Source organism: Lathyrus oleraceus, chromosome 1 (genome assembly GCF_024323335.1).
Source record: "Lathyrus oleraceus cultivar Zhongwan6 chromosome 1, CAAS_Psat_ZW6_1.0, whole genome shotgun sequence".
Classification (NCBI taxonomy): domain Eukaryota; kingdom Viridiplantae; phylum Streptophyta; class Magnoliopsida; order Fabales; family Fabaceae; genus Lathyrus; species Lathyrus oleraceus.
The window spans coordinates 259,428,670-259,434,905 of NC_066579.1; the positions used below are offsets into that span (position 1 = coordinate 259,428,670).

General features: G+C 38.0%; 1 pseudogene; it reads right to left on the reverse strand.

Annotated features, from left to right (window-relative positions):
• Positions 1-357: 357 nt before the first annotated feature.
• On the reverse strand, positions 358-5,539 carry LOC127102314 (protein BASIC PENTACYSTEINE6-like; annotated as a pseudogene).
• Positions 5,540-6,236: the final 697 nt, after the last annotated feature.

Sequence of the window (6,236 nt, forward strand, 5' to 3'; positions counted from 1 at the left end):
TCATCATTGCCTTCTTGTTTATCAACACCCTTATTACTATTCTGTTTCTCTTGCTTTCTATTTTTCTATTATGATTCGTGTCTTTGATTTGCAGGGTCTGATTCCTCAAAACGAACTATAGGGCATGTTTGTTTAGCTTGTGGACTTTTGACTTGGACGGTAATGCAGGATGGACTGTTGAAGATGTTCCTTGTGGTAACAGAGTTGCTTTTGCTGGTTTTGCATCTGTCATAGTTCTTTAATGCCGTCAATTGTTGTTCTGCAGGTTCACAATCATATTCGCGGGCGACTCAGTTGAAAAAGACAATGATATGCTAACCGTCTTAGTGCTCCTCTCAAAGAAAAACATCATGTGATCTACTTCATTGTGATATATCGATTTGTACCATGCTTGGCCCAATGGTCTTTAAGGTCAACTGGGTGTGAGAGATCATGTCCTTCAGCTGCAAGCCGGCTAAGCAGCTTATTAAAAGCACTTCCACTCATTTTCCTACCGCCTACTCGTGCATGCCTTTTGTTGGGCACTGCTGGAAGTGGATACACCGATAAAGTGGTTGTACAATAAGCAGATTACCAACCTCCATTACCCCATTTGTAGCATTGTCTGAGAACGCCAGTACAAGAGCACACTAGTGCTGGCATGGTTGAATCGTCGTATGCAACTTGATTCAGTGCCAAGTCCTGGGGTTTCCAATCAGCCTTTGAGACCACTAACTGCTTGTTAAGTTCATCACTTTCGTTTATAATTTCCTGACTACTCTTCCATTCAAGTGCTTTGTTGTTGGCAATCATTGTCTTGTTTAAATTTTCACCCTCCTTCTTGACCTTTCTAGTAGTTTATGGAGTCTTCTTGTTGGGTGAAACAGACTTACTTTCCTTTGGTCATTTGGCCCGCCTAGGTGGTTTCCCAACCTCTGAAGGAATAGGTGATTCTGGGAAGGCATTGGATGTGGGCAATTCACGCGTGCCGTAAGAAGAATCCCCCATAGTAGGCAAATGATTTACCTGTTGCGGAAGATGATGTATATACTTAACTCCCCGTGAAATTTGACATCCTGGAGGGCATGATGACATACTGCCATTAGCCAAAGTGTTTTCTCGAAACTGAAGGGTTGCTGTGGACTTTGATATTGTAATGTATGGACTTGTCGGTAATGACTAATAGTGTTAAGGTGTGTATGGTGACTGATAATGCGAAAGGAAATGTATTGGATTTGTGGTAATTTGGTATGTAGTATGAAATTATAATGGAATGTTTGAAATTGTGCTTGAAATTGGGCTTTGATTGTTCATTAGGATTGTACTTGTAGGATTTATGTAATATGATGAACTTGTAAGAAAATGTTGTGAAATGTAATTTGGAACATGACTTTGTAATTTATGGAAATGTTGTAATGCTTGTGTAACATCATGGTTTTGTGATTTATACGCTTTGAGCGCAAATGTAATTTGGAATTGGAATGAAATTGGCAAATGCAATGGTTATCTAGTGTCGGAAACTTATGACATTTACATAAAAAAATGGTTGTAACAAACTTGGTTTGAATGAAATGAATTTGTGGTTATAGAAATGGATATGGATTTTAGAAATAATCTAAGACTCATCTAAATGTCAATTTAAAATAAAAAAAACCAATAAAACCAATTAAAATCAAATTAATCTATAATTTGTTAAAATTACTTTGATATCAATTCTAACATTTATTTGAAAATTAAAATCAATTAGAGTTTGAATCATTAGTAAAAACACAATTAAGATTAAATTGAAATTTGGAATTAGACTTAATTTGAAATTAAAATCAAATTGAAAATTAAAAAGTCAAATAATTAGAATCCATTTTATAATCAAAAGCACCATGATCAAAAAACCTAGATAATGACCAATGTTTATCAAAATCGAGACAATATGGATTTGGGAAAGGACGGTTGACTTTGGTCAACTAATTGACCAGAAAGTCAACGATTGACCTCAGACGTGAATTAGTGTTTATACTAAAATGAATGCATGATGCATAGTGGATGAATGCAGATGGATCTAAATTCGGGGTTTGACAGTTGCCCCTATTTAAGTATCTTCAACTAGAGAATATGAAGCAGGACACTCTTCATATGATCATAGTGGGAGATAGTTAAATACTAAGAAGACCCGGATTTGTTCCTGAATTCCTATGACATGATATGATATGATATGATATGTGTCGATGCAAGATTTTCTTCTTCTTTTTTTTTGAAATTTTTATCTGCTAGGGATATGGTGAACCCTTAACAGGAGATGCTACTAGGCAGACCAACTTGTGGGGAATGCGGATGGTCCATAGGGAGACAGACAAATGGTAAGAACAAACTTGCTAGGGAAAATAAATCCTGCTGGAGAATCAGACACACACTGGGGAGTACTCAAAGTGAAATTTGATAAACGATACTTATAATACAAGAGATTTCGGTAGTAAGTTCACATATGACTTACTAAACCCAAATAAGGAAAAAAAATGCTACAACAGGTTCATATATGACCTGGCAATACTGGAATAAAACACAACAATAGGTTCATATATGACCTGACAATGCTGGGGAATATCAAGAAGTTCTGACAGCAGGTTTAGATATGACCTAACAAACTCAGAAAAATTCAAGAAGAGTGTATCAACAGGTTCATATATGACCTGGTAATGCTGGAATGAAAGCTCAACATCAGGTTCATATATGACCTGACAACACTGAAACAATCATAGAGAAAGACTCTTCAGAACAGGTTCATATATGACCTGACACTGGAATAAAGCTCAACAACAGGTTCATATATGACCTGAATAAGGCTCAACAACAGGTTCATATATGACTTGACAATGGAATAAAGTTCAACAACAGGTTCATATATGACCTGAATAGCACTGAAGGGGCAGCGCCCCTTGCGGGGTCGAAGGGGCAGCGCCCCTGCTCGAAAATTTTAATGAACAATTCATTTAAAATCGACGTCATTTTTCGCATCAACACTTGATACTTTAAAACACTGATTTAGCCGAAAGGGTGAATTTTGCCTTGCGTTATCTGGTTAACCAAATGCATTAACCGGTTAACACTGTTTGTAATCTGTTCAAAAATTATTTTCTGCCTTGCGTTAACCGGTTAACCAAATGTGTTAACCGGTTAACACTGTTTGAAAATCTCTTGGAAAACTGTTTTCCGTCTTGCGTTAACCGGTTAACCAAATGCGTTAACCGGTTAACACTGTTTGAAAAATTTTAAAAATTTATTTCGTATTGCGTTAACCGGTTAACCATATGCGTTAACCGGTTAACACTGTTCGGAAAAGTGTTTAGAAAGCACAACTCTTGTGCAGTTACAACCATAATCGCATAACTCTCTGACAACACAACCCTTGTGCCGTCACTAACCCTGATGCACCAATTTCAGACCGTCAAACACATCTCGATTGCTGATTCAGTATGATTGATCAACACGTCATTGCTTCCCCATACTAATGTCGGATCAAGAAGCAAATGACCATTGATCGCTCAAAGGAAAACAACCATTGAGTGTTTGAATGAACGAAACGAGAACACTATATCATATATAATGTATTTTGCATCAAGATTACATATATCATATATATATAACTTGATCGATCTCAATTTAATCTTTGATTCATTCTGTCTTTAATCATATTAATACAGAACAAAAACAGTTATCAGATTCATGGTTTCGTAAGTGGCTCTGATACCACTGAAGGAGAATTGCCATCCAAGGCGCATCGGAATTTAAAAATTTCTCAATTTAGTGATCCTTACGAATGGGCATGATCAGTGATAGAATCATTACCTCTTGTGGCGATCACGAACGTTGAACGATGACAACGTCTCTACTCAGTCCACATGAACGGGTTCCTTCAATCTCAGTGCTAGCTGGTACGAATGAAGGCTTTGAGTGAGAGAGAGGGAAACGAAACTCCAAGTCTTCACTTGAGTTTTAGTCTGAGTGACAATGCATCTACCCAAGGATTCTATTTATAGAACCACTTGTGTGGGCTTCAAGCTAAAAGCCCACTTAAGTGTATTTTGGCCCATATCTTATAATATGCCAAAATCACTTAAGTATTTGGTACCTTACCATATTTCGTCTTCCACTTAAGTGCACCGTACCTTACGGTGTTCCTTAGTTACTCTATTTCTCATCAATCCGTCCTTTGTGTGTGACCCTGTAGGTTTTCGCGGCGTTGGCAATTATATTAAATCACACATTTAACATAATAAACAGTGAGCGGTATCTAGCAACACATCACTGCTACCCAAGACACGAAAATGTCATGTGATCTGACAAAACCTCCTGTGATAATGATTATGTGTATAATTACCCTTTTGTCCTTATGTCTATATTGAACACAAGGTATAGACCGTGTCATCCTTGTCCAGTTCAATATTGGGCCCATAGACATTTATCCTGTTACGCAGGATGGGCAAATTCCATCTAGGACACTCATGTCCCTTAGCATGCTTCGTGGAGTACCCATCAACTGTCTTTATGGTTATCCAGTTACGGACAATGTTGGATCAGCAATAAAGCACTCGACTCTACATCTAGGGTCCACAGTGGTTTTAGGTCGAAGAATGGTATACACCATTATCACCATGAGAATAACTTATGACACTTTGCATAACTTTCTATATAGTATTCTCATAGCGGGTCAATCCGGTATAAATATTACTCTTAATATTCATACCTATGTTTAAGACTTGATAACTCTTTATCCATGATCCATGAGATGTGATCATCAGTCTACAAACATAATAGTCTCAATGCTTTAATGTTATCCCACTTCACAATAAAGCTCGACTACGGATACTTTAAGAATAGTGTCCTTATGTTTAATGTGGTCTCATGATCAAGTCACACTTGATGCATTAAACGGACTAACTATTCTAGGGACTTTATTAAACAAACGTAATAAAGAAAAAGCCTTTTATTATTAATAAATAATTTGATACAAGTACCAAAAGTATTGGCCTCTAGGGCTTACACCAATAACTAATACATTGGACAAAGCGCCCTCCTTACGACCCACTGAAATGTGAAGCGCCAAATTGTGATTCATGCCTTCCTCAGGAAGTTCTTCATCACATAAGCTCAGGTTGTTACAGGGAGTAATGTTAGCAACAATATGGTCAAACTGATCCACAGTCACATCATGTTCTACACAAGTTTGTTCCAATACTCTCTACAATGCTTCTCTGTGTGCCTCAGAATTCATCAATAATGATAACATTGAAATCTTTGACGGCGTTTGGAGAAACTCCTCCATAACATTGAATTCTCTTATCTTAATCAATCGTAACACCTCATCATCATCATTAGTCTTCAACTTGTTGGACTCACCAGACTGACACGTTGGAGCACTATCTGGAACAACTGCAGGAACATCTTCCACAATCTTAGGAAAAACTTGACGGAACACACTGCCACTATGGGTCACCTTCACTACATCTGCGATACTTACCACAGAATCTACAACTGGGAGAGGAACCTCTTGACCCTTTTCACTCATTATGGAATTATACTGATATGGAACAACTTTATTGGATGCATAGGGGATTGGGTCTACCAACCGTATAACCAATGGTGATACCGATCTATTGACATTATTGTTGTTGCTGCTATCAAATTGAATAACTACTCGCTTAGGGGTCTTGAACACTGGCACGATGACATTCACATCATCACCCATATCCCTTGATTGTTGAATTTGAATGACATTGTCATCCATCAACTTTTGAATATCTCTCTTGACAATTATACACCTACGAGGGTTCACACAGCAAATCACACAATTGTCATGGTCATGTTCGCAAACACTAATCAAAAATAGAGTTCTATGCATCTCCATCAAAGACCTGTGGATGCGACATACATCAAAAACTCTAAAATTCCCTAGACAACCGTTCACCATGTTGACAGAAGTGTTACCATGAGCAGGCAACAGGTTGACTTTGACATTCGGCGCTCTGTCTTCAAAGGACACCATACCAATCTTCACAAGCTTCTGAACTTCATACTTCAGTGGGTAGCAATTCTCTATATCATGACCAGGGGATCCCGGGTGAAAAGCACAATGAAGATCAGGCTTGAACTACAACGGTAGTGGCTCGGGAATTTGTGGAGGATTCCTTGGCTGGACTAGATTCTTGAGTACCAAGGAAGGATACAACTCGGCGTACGTCACAGGAATAGGGTCAAAAGGGACC